This window comes from Corvus brachyrhynchos, unplaced genomic scaffold (assembly GCF_000691975.1).
Source record: "Corvus brachyrhynchos isolate BGI_N302 unplaced genomic scaffold, ASM69197v1 scaffold346, whole genome shotgun sequence".
NCBI classification, from domain to species: domain Eukaryota; kingdom Metazoa; phylum Chordata; class Aves; order Passeriformes; family Corvidae; genus Corvus; species Corvus brachyrhynchos.
Genome location: NW_008238644.1, coordinates 4492431 through 4509005, shown reverse-complemented (window position 1 = coordinate 4509005; position 16575 = coordinate 4492431). Strand labels below are relative to the sequence as shown.

The window sequence follows — 16575 nt, the reverse complement described above, 5'->3', positions numbered from 1 at the left end:
TAGGGAAAGCACGATGCAGGAGGGGCAGGAGATCCTGTTCTGGGAGAACTCAGACCAAAGAGCCAGCTCTGAGCACTGGAGCCAAAAGGCAGAGGATCAGATTATTGAGGGATCTGGCAAATTCCCTAGAACACTGGGGCCTGGCAGGAACACATCCCTCCCTGCATGAAAGGGGCTCTGTGTTTTACAGTTTCAAACAGCTCATGGGTTAAAGATAGGCTAGCCTGGCAATAGAACAGCTCAAAGACCAGGAATATGGGATATCTGTGGTGAGGAAAATGGCAGAAAGAATGTCTTTTTCCCTTGCTGTGGCAGGACAAAAAAAATCCCACTGCTGGGTGCTATTTTCTAGGCAGGCAGATGAGGCAGTGACACTTCTAGCAGCAGATCTGTGTCTGCCATCCTGTTTGTGCTGCTCCAGAGGCTGCCAGGAGCAGCACAGGCGAGGCAAAGCAGTTTTGCAAATTCAGAGACAAAAGGCAGAGGTACAAGTCATAAAAATGACAGTGGATATTTTATAGAGGTAGAGGGGCAGAGATGGGGCATAGAATTGCATCCTCTCCCTCTGCAGCTGTCCAGAATCAGTGGTGGCACCTTCTGTAGCGAGCAAGGCCAGCTGGAAATATCCCTGTTTCTGCCTGGAGGTCACCTCTGCATGGGTGCTCACTCTCAGTCCTGTGGTGAGGGCATAATGTAAATGTTTTCTAGGTACAGACCAAATTTTCCTGGCTAATCCAAACTGTCTTGTTAAAAATGTTTATGATACAGGCCCACATATAATAAAAAATGCTGGCATTTTGATAATGCCTCGTTGGTCCTTTCTCTTTCCGACTTCTGCACTTGGAATGAAAGGAGGTTTTGGCTGTAAAGAAGCATAGAAAAATGGGGGAAAATCACTTTTTTTTTTTTTTTCCTAATGAAAACATGCTATCTGGTTCGGGGAAGAGCTGAAAAAAATCACTGGAAGAAAAGCCTTATCATAATTGGTCTCCTTGCAAAAGACACTTGCTTTGCTGAAAAAACTCCGTTATACTCATGGTGATAAGAAACTTGTAATAGAATTCCCGGGATCTGAGGGCTGTGGTTATCAGAGAGAGGAGCTTTGCCTATCTTTGAAGTAAGTTCAACCCCACAAGGTATTTTTGAGTCTGAGAACACCTGATACCCAGTTTACATGTGAACTAGAGAATAATGCATTTGAATTATCATAAAAGTGATAAAAAATGTTCCTCAGATCCAGACAAAGCCCGTCACTTTGGTGGTCACAGCTCTGGATTTCCCTGGAATACAGCTCATCCTAAAGCTAGATATCTATCAGTGTTGTGGAGGGATGTAGTGGAGAACTTACCCAGAAACCTTGTGGATTACTAAAAACCATTCCTGTCTTTAATGCTAGAAGGTTTAGAAGCCTCAGATTAAAACCAGATATTCCTCAGATGCCAAGATGGGCTGCATTGAGGCAGGAGGCCAGACAAAATTCTGTTTATAATCTTTCTAAAGCAATGTATATTTACCTTATCAAGATCCAAATTTCCAGGCAGAAGCAGTAGCTCTGTCCCTGGCCATGAAGGGAGAAGGGAAGTGCAGGCAGTCAGAGGCCCAGGAGTGCAGCAGTGTCTCTGATCCATCTCAGTGTAGGAGCTGCTGCTTCTTCATTCCTCCTTCTCTCACCTGTGCTCTTTCCACAAACCATTACCAGAGGTCTTCAGCCATGGCAGAGTATGAAGGGAATGGGTGACGCTTCCAGGAACATATCCCAGGACCCGATAAAATCAGGATTTCCTATAGGTAGAAAAGTTCTTTCCATCCTGAGCCAGTGGAGGTCTATAAGCCAAGAGGCGGATGCTATGCTGGGCACTTAAACATTCCAAATCCTCTGTCCTTGCAAAGGGAATGAGGGAAAAGGGGTTTTGTGTGAATTGCTTAGTAGAAGACAATCTGGAGAAGGCACAGTTAGTCCTCTGTAGCAAAGGACACCATTAGGGATTTCATCTATCTAGAAAAATGCACAGCCTGGTAGAAGTGATAAATAAAAATGATTTCTCCCAGCTTTTGAAACTCCACTTGTCGTGAGCAGACAACAGTCAGAATGATGGTGGAAAAGTGTGGTTAGTGTGGTTTTGAGATTTGCTAGAGAAACGAGGACCTGAATGCAGTGTGTGAAAGCCAAAGGAGTATTTTTGTTTATCACATTCTTATTCTCTATTCCTTTGATGTCTCTTAATGTTGTGCTGCCTTCAGTATTCTGATGGGGTGGAGGGAGTGGGGGTCTTTAATGGGTGCTAGTTTACACCTAACATGGTGTCACCAATTCACTTTTAGTGAAAGTGGCCTGTTTCAAAGGTGTGGGATGGCAGATCCTCCTCCAGTTCTGGGCTGGGATTCAGGCAGCTTTTCTTCACTGCTAAACATGGATTAGACATGTCAGGAGTGACAGCTTAGGCAGTCCATCATAACAACAGTAAAGACATTCCAGAGCAGGACAGGAGGAAGAGAACAGATTGCTTTTTAGTTAATCAGCCTTGGGATGTGCTGTGCCCCTGCCCTGCAGCCCTTCTGGCCAGGAGGCTGCTCCCTCCCACTGGTGCCAGAAGTGACCACGATAACACAAACAAGTTGGGAGCAATGATACACTGTCACCTTTATAAAAAATGAAAAATACAGGAGTCCAGTTCTTCTGTTTCCCTTCTCCTGCCCCCATGCATCACTGCAGAGCCCTGAACAGACGAGCCCACCATTACAATGTTGTCAGGGCCCTGCTAGTTTTCTAGTTCATGTCCTTGTTCATGCTGTTTGCTAAGTACTTGTTCACTGTGACAGCTTTCAGCAAAACAGAACACACTGAATGCTTCTTTCCAAACAGCTCTGTCCTGCTGGGCTTCAAGTGAAACAAGCCCTTCAGACTCCATCATGTGAACTTTTCATAAGGAACAATCTCCTTTAGACAATTCCTTTCAGAGATACTATCCGTGAAACTGGGACTTGGGGATGAGGTGACATCACAGCCTTCTTCCTCTGGCCAGGGTCATGGCCACCAAAGTTGTATTTGTTAGGAGGCCTCCACATGGCATGGTGCATGATTTCCTTAATTACCTAATGTTTCCCCATTAAAAAAAAAAAAAAAAGAAAAAATTCTGCAACCCCTTGAAAGTGTATTTTAGTATGTTTTCTGTTGAAAGAAAAGCAAAGGCTCTTGTGCAGACAGTCAGATCCTGGCTTGTGAAAATCAGAACCGATTAATGAAAACATAGCTCGCCTGCAGTTAAATCTTAAAGGCAGATGTGCCAGAGCTGATGGACCAAGACAGGCAGGTCTTTGCTAATTCCCTGGCTGGTGTCTGGACCTTGTGCCATCCCCTTCACGTTCATCTGTGCCCTGGGTGGTGGCAGCCAAGTGTAGGAAAAAGCAGGAGGTTTGAAGAGCAAGGCAAGGTGTGCATGTCCTTACCACCCAATCAGCACATAAATGGGAGAAAAGGCTGGGTGACAGAGTCTGGGAGTGTGCAAAGTGTTCATGTGCACTTCAGCACAAAGAACCTGGCCCCGTGCATCTCCTCCTGCCTCGCTGCTGAGGGGAGAACTTAGAAAGGTTCCACCACTTTTCCAGGAGCTGGAATTGGAATTGCTGACCCATGAAAGGTGTCCCAACCCAAATATCACCGAATATCCATCCCCCCAAATATCTACCATGCATGGGCAGGGGAGGAAAAGTAATGTGGTAAAAGCAGAGAAGAAGTTACACTGAGGAAACGTTTCAGGTTTAGGATTGGGTGCAGAAAATGGTCCTTTGGGTGTTGGTGTGTCCCACTGATATGGGAATAGAGATTTAAGTGGCTTTGTGCTTTTAACTATTCTTGGTTTGGTAAATTAAACATGGAAAAAGATATCTCATGAAGGGCTTGGTATTTTATACTCTTATTTCTCTTTTACACTGGATTAAAGAATTGTTCTTCTGCACTGCATAACAAAAAAAAGAGAACTCCAAAGTGCATTAAGAAGGCGTCGCCCTTAAATAACTTAAAATGCTAATTGGAAAACAAATCTAAAAAAATGTCCTTCAACCCAAGTGGTGTTTGATTCTTCATGAAAATGTGCTAATAGCATGTCAGCTGCCTAGCAGTGACATTTGTAGCTGAAAACATTTTGTTTATCCAACTTCCATGATGAAATGCAAGAGAATTGTGAGCTCCACAATGTGTCTTTCCCTTAACACCGTTGTAGAAGATGTTGTTTTTTAACACGGTGCTTTTTTCCCTCTGCGCTTCTCTAAATGTTATTTTCGGGACAAGGTTTAATTTATGTGGCTGAGTCAATCCGTGGGCCAAATTTAAAGGGCAAGTGATTTATATGAAAATTTTGTCTACCTGTGTATTCTTTGAGATACTTTCTGTACCATCTTTGGATGGAGTTAATTGAATAGACTGAAAAAATTTACTTTGTTACATGCAGAAGTAGCAATTTAGTTTTTCTATCTGACTTCCTGTAAATCTTCATTCATTTTCAGTCAGATCAGGGAATTCCATCACTCATCTTTGTGTCTGGCCAATAATTCAGGATTAAGAATGTGAGACACCAAAGCAGCAGGTCTCTCTTTTTATTCCACATGCTTCTAGCAAGAAATATTAATTCATAACTGCCAAAAGTTATGCATTTTGCCTGCAGGGTTCTAGATGAAGTCAGTAAAAATTGGAGCAAGCTTGGGGCACAAGTTACTCACAGTCCCGTGGAATTTTGTGCACACGTGGAATTGTGGAAGCCATTGTTCTTCCCAGCTGCATCCCACCTCAATGAGAAACCACTTCCATGTGCAATTTCGCACGTACTTCTGTGCCCTAATAAAGACGGAAAGTTTGAGGCCAAACGTTGAGCAGACAATACCTCTGCTACATTTCGGTTGGAGATGTAATAGCTCAGTACTTGTGATTCCCTCACTGATATGGAAAAGGGAGAACATCCTCAAACTCAAGTGTTAACATCTCTTTCTTTTCCTTTCACAGCTCAGTGCTGTGTAATTCCCACTGAGGGCACTGGGAGCTTTTTTAACATTGTAATTTTAGATATTAAAGTAATTTTAGCAACAGTTACTGCCTAATTAATCCTGCTAAAAGAAAAGGAAAGCAACAGAAAAAAGAACAACAGAAGGCAAAGACCTCTGAAGAATCCCAGAATATTTACAAATCGATTTGCCTTAATGTCCATTTCAAATGTAACCATAATGAAATCATACTTGGCATTAATAATATTGCTTTGGAGTGGTTTGCTCTTAAAATGCTCACGATATCTCCAGCGGTCCAGTTCACATTCAGCTGGGACAGGCAGTGACAACAATTTCAGGGGCAGCCAGGTGTGGGAGTCGGTCACAGAGCTCGGGCTGTGTAACCTGCGGCTGTGTTGTACAGGACCTCATAAACAACAATTTGCTCCTGCCTGTTCCGTGCCTTTTAAACTCAGAACGCACGGAGGAAAGGAGAGCCAGAAGAGAAATGCCTGCGTGTGGGAGAACTCGAGCACGGAGCTATCTGCAATCGTGTATTGCCTTTGTTTATGTGCGCGGAGAAGAACAACTCCCGTGCTCCGCTATTTCCCTTTAAAAGCGCCCATCCCAGGTTTCAAGTGCAGGCTGGAATAAACACAAACAAACGTCGTATTCATTCAGCTGGGGGCTTCTCCCATTCACCGCTCCGCATTCTCTCATCCCTCTCAAAACTGAGAAACGCACGTTTCCAAGTGGGGGGGATGAGGGGGCGCTGGGATTGAGCTTTTTCTAAGCAACCCTTGCTTTTTCACGATTCATTAAACCCTTTCTCCCTCGCGTGTAATTGGACCCCTCTCATTTACATGCATGGGGGATGCATAACTCTGGGAGAGGTGCTGTGGTCGGGGGGAGAAAAAAAATTAGAAAAGAGAGGAGCCGGCCCTTGGGCCAGGGGAAAGGAGCCACGGGAAAACTTGGCGAGGGAGAGCCGTGCAGGGGCTTTGGATGTGTGGAAGGAGCTGGTGCCGTGTGCCAGGGCTCGGGGAAGGGACGGATGCTGGGGGAGATCCGGGCTGCCTCGCCTGACCCCGGCGCTGGCCCTGACTTCAAACCCATCTGGGCAGTGACCCCGGCTCCCCAGAGAAGGGCTGCTCTGTGTCTGAGGCAGCGAACTGCGTGTCTGCCCGGGAGCCTCCGCACAGAGGCACCCGGCTGATTGATTAATTAATTAATTAATTGCTGATAGAGCGTTCGGGGTGATGGTGCAGGCTCCAGAGCTCACACCCCACCTGCTGATGCTGAACTGGCAGTTTTGGGATGGTGGAAGGGAAGAGATCCCATTCCTCCCTTCCTTTGCACTGTGGAAAATAACTCTTCACACCCAATGGATTTTTTTCTTGCAAGACAATGTCAGAATTTTAGTAACCTTGTTCATGGTGGGGAAAAGTCTCCAGCAAGAGGGTGAAATATTTTAGCTGGCTTTTTATATTGTTAAATTTCTGCATCCTGCTCTTGGTAGAAACTCCTCCTCTCTTTCTCTGCACAGGCTCTGCGTTGCTCATCTTTGCTCAGCTCTTAAAGTTGCTGTGGCAATGCTGAGCTGTGTTAAAAAAAGCTCTAACATCATATCCCCCACCGGCAACTCCTGATTTATCAGTAAGGTGGAGATAAACTCAAGCTTGTTGAGATCTGGATACTGAAAAGCAAAGCTTATTTTTTAAGCTGTGTTTTTGGCTGTGCAATGCATGGGCCAGACTGCCTGGGTATGTCAGACAAAAAATGAGGGTCTGGTATCTGCCCTGCAGGAGAAGGATTGCTCCCTCTCCAGGAATACCTGCTCCCTCCTGCCAGCCCTGCCCGGGGCTGCGCTTTCCAGCCCTCCTTCAGTGGGAACAAGCAGGATTGATACTTTTCCTGGTCAAAAGGAACACAAAAGGCATTTGCTGACTGGTGCAGTGGGCAAAGTGAAAATATCTTTACGTTCCAGAGGAATCTGTGGGAAGGGACCCTGCATGGCATGGAGCCTTGGCAATTCACTTCTAGAGACAGCAGTTGGCTTTACATGTCTTAGGAGATGCTGCTTTATGGTGGTAATAATTTGGTAATTTTTAAACCTTTAACAGAAAACAAGGAATGGGATTTGACCCTGTGGCATAGCACTTAGAGCTGTGTCTTTTGTTAAGGTTTTTTTTTTTTTAGATTTTATTTGTCTCATGATTTTTTATAAACCGGTTGAGTACTTTTGATGGAAGAAAATATTGAAACACTATCAGGGCTAATATTTATTTGCCTGTTGCTGATGGGAAAAGTTTTTAAGGAATTAAATAAAAAGAGTACATAGATATATTAATGAGTGTTTCTTTTAAGCTCTTACTTTATATGCTCAAGCCCATCTTTTAGCTTAACTTCTATTTAAAAAGTTGAAAGAAACGAGGAAATCCCTGCAGAGAACATCCAGCCACACTTCTGAATTTCAATGTGTCCTTCTAGACGAGCGCCTTTTATTTTAGATGGTAAAGTTGTTGCTTTAATCAGGAGGCAATCCTTATATATTAGTTGTACTGGCTTATAATTGTAAGAGTTAAACGATACACAAAACTGGATACACATCTTTGCAGGCCGATTAATGGGGAGGACTGAAAGCAAAAGTAAACACTAACCTTGCAAAATAAAAGAAGTTAAAAGATAAGTGTTAAGGACCTTTTTTTTTTTTTCTTTTTCTTTTTTTTTTTTTTTTGGGAGAATAAAACAAGATTTAGTAGCTTTCCACTTAATTTAAATGAAAAGAATCGCTACCTTACATATTGCACTGATAATGCGGGGGAGAGCGAAAACAAAACCGCCTTTGTGGCACTGACACCTCCTTTAGTTGTTGTGAAGAAACTTTTCCCCTCGGTATCTGCTAACCAATTCTAATTAATGCTGCACATTCCTCCACTGAAATCATTTAATGCATAACAAGGGGGTGGGAAAAAAAAAAAAAAGTGAGAGAGAGAGAAAGAGAGAGAGAGAGAGAGAGAGGGAAGAGATTCTCAATGCTGATGATTGCCCTGTTCGAATTATGGGAGTGAAAGCCCGGGCCCCCCTAACCTACTGTCTATAAAGCAGAGCTTTGAAAGAGAGCTGCGCCCTACAAAAGCTGTCAATCTCCCCTGCCCCGAAAGCCTGGGTTCACATGGATTCCTGTGACAGCCCTCCTCCCCCACACACAATACATCAATCTGTCTCTCCCCCGAGCACCCACAGCCCATTGTCCGGCCTGCAGGTGCCTCATACAGCACCCATGGCTGCCCCCGGCCCCTGGGAACGGCCGGACAAAGGGCCGGGCAGATGGGCCGAGGGGAATGGGGCAGCCCACGCCTACTTGGGGTTTGGCTTTTTTGGGGGTGTCTCTGCTTCAGATTGGCATCTTCCATCCCCCTTGGCAAAGCTGGTCACCCAGCAGTGAGGAGGGTTTGGTGCTCGGTCTCTGGCATCATGAGAAGTGGGTGTTGAGGTGGATGGCGGTGTTTCTGAGGGGTCAGGAAACCCAGAGGCAGCAGCTGCTCCTGCCCAGGGAGCTGGGAAGGAGCTCAAACTCTCTTCCCAACATCTCAATGGGCAAGCAAGCCCTGGGCACCTGTCTGCTCTGAATTACCTGTGTCTGTCTGGCACAAGGGCAGGTGGGCACCCAGCTGTCCAGTCCTGGTGGCCCTGAAAGGAGCTGACTGGCCACCTGGTCTTGGGCAGTGAAGGTCTGCCCTGGAACAGCATTCCAGGTTTTCTGCAGACCTTGAACAAACTGCTGCGTCCCTTGGTGTCTCAGGCGGCCTCCATGTGAAATGTTAGTGTTAGATTTTCTTTTCCTTCCTTGTTGGTAGGAGCTATAAATTTTGGGAGAGGGGGATGTGTCTGTGTGATTGCACAGGAGGACATTCCTGCCCTAAATTAGTGGCAGCAGTAATGTGGATGGCACAGAGGAGCTTCTGACATGCAGTGATAAAGGTGACACTGGTTCTGCTGCTGCTGCTGCTGTCCCCGTCTGAGCTGGGAATGTGCCGTGCTCTGCCTCTCCCCATCCCCCTTTAGACCTGCAGGACTGAGTCAGATTTGGAGAATCCAGAGGACAGCCATGGAGCCTGGTGTGACAGGGAACTGCACAAGGAGGCTGAGCATGGAGAAGAGGGAGCTCATCCCTCACATGCTGGCACAAGGGGTGTGTGAATGGCTGTTAGCTGCTGGGTTTTCCCAACTCTTTAGAGCACAGGGCTTCTAATCTCTTCCAGTGGAAATACACAGTCTTCTCAAGAAGAATTGTAACCCTAAGAGTTGCTTAATAACCTTGCCTTTACTGAAGTTAAAATTTGCATGAAATAAGCTTCTTTCAATTCCCCTTTACGTATACCAAAATCAAGGAAGCAAACAAAAAATAACAGCGCAGGCTTGACTCCTTAAAGCTCCTTCCTAGATAATTTTGTTCTAGGGTGTCCCAGGAAGTCTCCTTTTCTCCTCAGCAGTGCCACAGCCCCGTGTTCCAGAGCCGCACCCTCAGCTGCAGCTTTGGCTGGGTGCTGAGGACATCCCAGAGCTCCGTGGCGTGGCTCCTGCAGCCCTGAGCTGAGTGCAGGCTAATTGCTGAGGGATTTCCTTTGCACTGGCTGAGGTTCTGCTTCAGTGCCTGCAAATTAAAGTGACACTGCAATTCAAGCCAGCACAATGCAATGATGCTCCTGCTGCTTTGATCTTGGTCTTTAGATAGATAACTCCTTAAAAATAAGAAAAAAGAGGAACTGCTGACTAATTTGGTACGAAGCATCAGCCAGAGATCAAAAATGTCCACATGCAGAGCCTGCTTGTAGGTGTGATGATGACATCTGTAGGTGAAGGCGGGTAAAAATCTGGTTCACCTGCAGCAGGTGTGTTCCACTTTGCTGGCTGAACATCTACATTTCAACTTTCATTTCATTTGGATGTTTTATAAACATCAGCCAGAGCTGGGGCTGAGAGAAACAACACGGTCCAGGTGAGCCTAAGGACAAAACAGTTTGCTTTGAGCTTATTTAAGGAAAATATCCCAGATGTAGGATGCTCTGTAGCAGTGAAGCAAGGAGCTGAGTGTCTGAACAGAAGTGGTTTCATGGCTGTTGACATTTGCTCAGTTTGGACTGACAGAGCATCTTCAGGCAGATTTTGAGCCTCCTGCCAAAATACACAGCAAAAGTAAATTCACATTTCTGTTGACTTGTTTCAAAAACTTCTTACAGTATGAGAACAAATGATGCTGTTGCCTGATACTTCTGGTTTTCTGAATTCTCCTTCAAGAGTAGGTGAGTGTATTCCTCAGTGTATCAGAACATAGACAAGCTTAGCTGATCCAAGCTGAGCTTTATTTGCAACAGGTTCCTACTGCTGTCAGTAGTAACATTGCTCCAGCTTCAAGTGTAGGACCGAGTCTTAGAACAGGGGTTTACAAGCAATTCTCATCCTCACTTCTGTGAATGTTGCTGTCAAGCAGCAGCTTTTGTTTCCTTTTCAGGACCAGGTTGGCTCCAAATCTCCTCAAAGATTCAGTGTTTAATACAGTTCACTAAAGACAGGTGTGTTCAGCCTGTGCTGGGACAGGCCAACTGTGCAAAATAAAAATTAGCTGGGTAGCATCACAGTTTGCCTTTCTTCTGGACCTCAGCTTTTAAATCGTTGTGGCCACAAGTGACATGGAAATGTTTCCCTGAAGGCAGCAGTTCACCAAAGAGGGTTTGAGAGGGACACTCTTGCCTTGAGCAGGCAAAAATCTCCCTGATGTGCCTGACCACTTTGTTGTGATTATCTGCACAAGAAGTCAGGGTCTGGAAGTCCTGGCTACACAGTGCTCTGAATCAAGCTTTGTTCTCCTGAACTCAAACACCTGAAAAGAAGTTTAAACCTACAGGTACAGGAATAAAGTAGTGTAAATATGATACCTCTCTTTAGAGGTAGCTGCTATCACTCAGCAATAAATAAAACCCTCAAGGCTGGGTCTTTTGAAGACCTATCTTCTTTCTGATATAATCAACCTCTTGCACACACACGAGTTAAAAATAAAGGCACAGCCTGGCCACTGAGATGAGCTTAGTGAGATCTGATGTACGATTTGCAGTGAGGAAAGTGCAGCTGAGCTGTGGAAGTGATTCATTACCCGTGCATTCAGCTCCAGCACAGTGTTGCAGACAGTTATTCTGGGCCTTAATTGCTTCTGTTAACATCATATTCTAGAGCTCATTAGTGATAAACAATGTGTATTAATATCATTCAGACAAGAACTAAAGATTAAGGTGGAAATCCATTTGCTGTGATGGCCATTAGTCAATTCAGAGCTGTTGAATGATGCTTGAGAATCTAAGATGAATTGGGAGAGTCAATATTTCATCAGGCAGATCCTCTCATCCTCCTGTGAAAAGTTCTTTGTCTAGAAAAAAAGTTACTTAATGAAAAGTGCATGCTTGGAAAGGACACACACTGAGTCCTGCCCTGCTGGTCTCCAGCAGTTTCAGTCCTCAAGGGTGGATAAGGCCTGTCTTGGGTCTGAGGGAAGTGTGCCTACTTTGGGAGAATCATAATGCTTCTCCCAGTGTAAGTCTGGCCCAGTGTTGCCAAATTAATTATTTTCAAATGTAGAGACTTCTCAGCTTCAGTTCCATTTTCTGGCCCAGGCAGGTCACTTGTTTTTTTAAGTGAATACGTGCTGGGATTTCTCCAGCTGTGACTGACTGAGGGCACAGATTATTGCTTAGTTTGTTCTTAATTAATACTGGGGAGACCCCACAAATGGCTCAGCACCAGGGGGATGAACATGAACAGCACCAGTGGCACAAATAATATTTTCACACTCAGAAGGGTTGCCTGCTCCCTTCTCACACACCTTTTCTTCTCCCCTTCTTCCTGAGTGCCAGAAAATGCTCATTTCTCTTCATAACTTTGCTTTGAGTGTCTTTTTCTTTATGATATGGAAGATCCACGGTGCTGGAGCCTGGGTGATCTGAGGAACAAACATGGTGTGGGTGATGTAAAGGCAAAGCAGCAGCTTCAGTCTTGCAGTGGGGCTCCGGTTCCAGGGCCAGCTGTAGAATTTTTTAGTAGGATCTGGAATATCTTGAGAGAGTTCAAAGAAAAACAAAATATTTAAGATTAAATTCAAGAAACTGCCTTTTTAAAGTTTATTTAAAAAAAAATAGTAGAGAGGTAGTATGATTATTGAGTTACTTATAAATCAGGAGGTCTGGAAAGGAGTTTATAAACACACCTAGCCCAGCTACAAGCAGGAATTTCCTATTTCCAGTGAAGGTGTGATTTCTTAATAATAAGAGGATTGTACAATGAAAGGTCTTGCTTGGTATCCTTGTTTGGAATACATCTCCAAGATAAAATCTGTTCAACTTCTGGGAAAAATGCTGTAACCTGCTTATGCAGGAGGTCAGACTGGAAGATCCCAGTGCTGCCCATAACAGCCCTCAGAACCCAAACTTCTGTGAAAGTTGGGAAAGTGCTAAAAATTCAGCTGGATATATTTGAATGAAATGATTTCCATGGATAAATTTTATGTGTGAATTGTCTGTCCCTCACCAAAGGGACAGAAATTTCTCCTACTTTTTCTTCTGTTTGTTTGTTTGTTTGTTATCTGGGATGCGATTCAACTAAAGGAATTACTCCACCCCACACCTGAGAAAGTCAGCTGAAAGTTTCTGCTGTCAGAGATCACCTTTTGCCCGTGCTGAATGACTGCAGAGGTGTTTGGGGTGATAATTGCCAATGTCAGCACAATGATCTCATGTTTAGCCTCGCTTTTTATTTATTCTCCAGCGCAATCATTATTTTCTCTTTTCAGCAGCATTAAGAGGGCATTTCAGTTTACAGGAGGCTGCACAGCTGAGTGAGTGGCTGTCTTTGCCAAACCTCCGGGCTTTTCAGAGCACAAATGCCTCGAGTTACCCTTCTCACTTGGCTCAGCGAGAGGCTCTAGGTGTCCAATGCCCACGGCTAATCCTGCCTTTATTCCTCCCAGCTGCGAGCTGGATGGGCTTTGTAGCTCCCGCGGGAACCACTGAACAGTGCGGGGCTCTTCCCTTCTTCCCTGCAGCGGGGGAGGCTCCTCTGCCCAGAGCCGGGTCCTGGGGACACCCAGGGAGCAGCTCCCGGGGACCTGCGGACAGGGAGTGCCACCTGCTGCGGGTACCACAGCGAGCAGGATGCTTTGGGAGTAGGTACGCACCGAGCTGGGTGCTTTGGGAGCAGGTTCCACAGCGAGCAGGATGCTTTGGGAGCAGGTTCCACAGCGAGCAGGATGCTTTGGGAGCAGGTTCCACAGCGAGCAGGATGCTTTGGGAGCAGGTTCCACAGCGAGCAGGATGCTTTGGGAGCAGGTTCCACAGCGAGCAGGATGCTTTGGGAGCAGGTTCCACAGCGAGCAGGATGCTTTGGGAGCAGGTTCCACAGCGAGCAGGATGCTTTGGGAGCAGGTTCCACAGCGAGCAGGATGCTTTGGGAGCAGGTTTCACAGCGAGCTGGGTGCTTTGGGAGCAGGTTCCACAGCGAGCAGGAGCTTTAAGGGCAGGTACGCACCGAGCTGGGTGCTTTAGGGGCAGGTACGCACCGAGCTGGGTGCTTTAGGGGCAGGTACACAGCGAGCTGGGTGCTTTGGGAGCAGGTACGCACCGAGCTGGGTGCTTTAGGGGCAGGTACGCAGCGAGCTGGGTGCTTTAGGGGCAGGTACACAGCGAGCAGGTGGGTGCTGTGCGAGCAGGTACGTCGCGTGCTGGGTGCTTTGGGAGCAGGTACGCAGCGAGCTGGGTGCTTTGGGAGCAGGTACGCACCGAGCTGGGTGCTTTAGGGGCAGGTACGCAGCGAGCTGGGTGCTTTAGGGGCAGGTACACAGCGAGCAGGATGCTTTGGGAGCAGGTTCCACAGCGAGCTGGGTGCTTTGGGAGCAGGTTCCACAGCGAGCTGGGTGCTTTGGGAGTGGGTTTCACATTGAGCACGATGCTTTAGGAACAGGCAGCAACCACCTGTAACATTTTAATTCACCTCCTTGTCCAGATTTTTCCAGGCTAGAGCTCAGGTAATGCTCTCCTCAGCTGCCACTGATGGTCAGGGTGCTACAGGAGGAGAAGCACTGACTGGATTGCTACAGTTTGTGTAGGAAAAGGAATTCATTGCATGTGAGTCCTCTCTTGATTTGATTTTTCAAACTTAGAGCAAGTTTTACTTTATATTTTAACTTCTGAGAAGCAGCACGCTTTCAGAAGTCTATAACACTGACAAAATTCAAAACTGTGTTCCAGTTCCATAATTCTAAAATGTGTACCAAAATGACATTTTGTAACCTTAGCCTTTAGTGGATCATACCAGCAGCTTATCACCACCGTTAATCAGAAGAAAATCTTAATTTATAGCAATTGAGGGTATTAATTCTTTTAAAATGGTGAATAGGAAAAAAAAATCATTTAAAACGATCTGTCTGTGAGTTAGGACCCTCCCTCTTGCAATCAATGACTGTCAGAGCCCTGAGGACACTAATGGGTCCTATCCCAGTCCCCTGGGTTATCCCATCCCTTTGCTGCAGCCTGAAAATGAGGAGCTAAACCAAACTCATTTACAGCTGCTGCGTGCTAGCAAACCTCACTACAGACCAGGCTGACATGATGCAGTTTTAATAGAAATGCTGACACCCCTTCACTCTTTTCCACAGCTCAGAGAACTGGGAAGAAGAAGAGATTTCATAAAAAGCAAACAAACCAAACCAGAGAGGATGCACAGGATAAAGAGTATTTGGCTCCACGCCTTTAATCACAGTGCCACGTCAGGGAGCGTTTGCATTGGTGTACCTGCTTTATTTTACCTTTTATTTTCACCTAAGAAATTGAAGCAGTTGTGACCCACCCTAATTTCTAGAGCTGACATAATGCCCTGGCAAGGCAGCAAGACCCCTGTCCCAGCCAGGAGCCAGCTGCAGAAGAGTAGGGAAAATAAACTGCTCTGGAATTTCCTGGAGTGTGAAAGCGCTTGTAGGTTTTGAGTTTGGGTTTGGTAGTAGCTGAATTAGCTCACGCATCTTTTGGGAGGGAATCTTCAGCCTTAAAGCACCTTGTCCTAAAAAAGGGCTTCCCCTGGTCAGGTCCCTCACACAGGGTTGTACTCTCTCGCACTCCTTTGGGTTTCTCCCACCTGATACTGGGCTCTGTGGATTGTTTTTCCATGTCCTGACAGCTGGAAGTCTGGCTGGTTCCTCTGGGCACTTAGGGCCCTGCTGTGGACGTTTCTCTTGTAAAGACATCACCAGAAGCTGGTTTAGTGCTTCTGGAATCTCCTACAAGAGAACATGAGCTGGTGAAGGGTGAAAGCACCTTCCCTGCAGGCTGTGAGCACAGCTCTGGGGTGTTCAAAGCCGTTCCTGTGTGGTGAGAAGATTACTCTGAGACCTTCATGACAATTCTAGTTCCAAAGCAGCTCGTTTGGGGGCCCTGTTACCAAAGGGAAGAGTGTGCAGAGGTGCTGGGGCAGAACTGCCTGACCTGGGATGGGTTACTCCTGTCCAGGAGTAACTCAGGTTGGAAGGGACGTCTGGACATCACCTCTCCCGCTGCCTGCACAAAGCAGGCGCAGTTCTGGCAGGTGCCTCAGGACCCTGTGCTGCTGAATTTACAGCTGCCTCATGTTTTGAAATGCTGGAACTCTTTGCTGGCAGGAACAGCCCCCTCAGCTGTGCCTTGCCCGGGCTGAATTGCCGGTGGGCACTGCCCGTGGAAGGGGCAGCACACCCAGAGGCAGGCGCTAGGTGACTTCCCAGCTCGCAGCGGAGGTTTTTAGAAGCTGTGCAGTGATCCTTGGTTCTTCTGCCATCGTGTGGATGCCAGAGGGATGCTGGGCTGTGTCCTCTGTGCCGGGCAGGAGTTGGTTCCCTCAGCAGTGACAGCTTAATGAACCTAAGGTCTGCTAATGAGGACTGGCTGCGAGCTTCCTCCCTTGCCTCAGCCCTCCACCAGGAAAAGGGATTTACAGGACTCCGGCAGCTCCCACTCCTCACCAGCACAGAGGAATGGTGGAAAGGACCCCTCAGCTTGGGGTGGAGGAGTTTGGGATCTTTGTTCCCACAGAATCCAGGGTGCAGGGCACACACAGCCTCCAGGTGCTGGGTAGGGGCTGCCCCAGGGGGCTGGTGGGGAAAAGCAGGTGCTGTTTTCAGCCACCCCAATCGATGTCCAGCTCTGGGGCCCTTAGCAAAAGGAGGACATGGACCTGCTGGTGCAAACCCAAAGGAGGCTGTGAAGATGGGAATGGAGGGAGCACCTCTCTCTCCTATGGGGAAAGTCTGAGGGAGCTGGAGTTGTTCAGCCTGGAGGAAAGAAGGCTCTAGGATGACCTTATTGCAGCCTTCTGGTGCCTAAAGGGGTTCCAAGAGAGCTGGGGAGGGACTTTTGACAAGAGGCTGGAGTGACAGGACAAGGGGGAATGGCCTTAAACTGAAAGAAGCAGGTTTAGATTGGATACTGGGAAGAAATTCTCCCCTGTGAGGGTGGGCAGGCCCTGGCACAGGGTGCCCAGAGAAGCTGTGGCTGCCCCTGGATCCCTGGAAGTGTCCGAGGCCAGGCT

General features: G+C 46.7%; 1 long non-coding RNA gene across 1 annotated transcript; it reads left to right on the top strand.

The window, feature by feature from the left end:
• Positions 1-13746: 13746 nt before the first annotated feature.
• LOC108447462 lies at positions 13747-14971 on the top strand. Its single transcript, XR_001863040.1, has 2 exons — positions 13747-14144; positions 14675-14971. It is a non-coding gene; the product is annotated as an uncharacterized LOC108447462 (long non-coding RNA).
• Positions 14972-16575: the final 1604 nt, after the last annotated feature.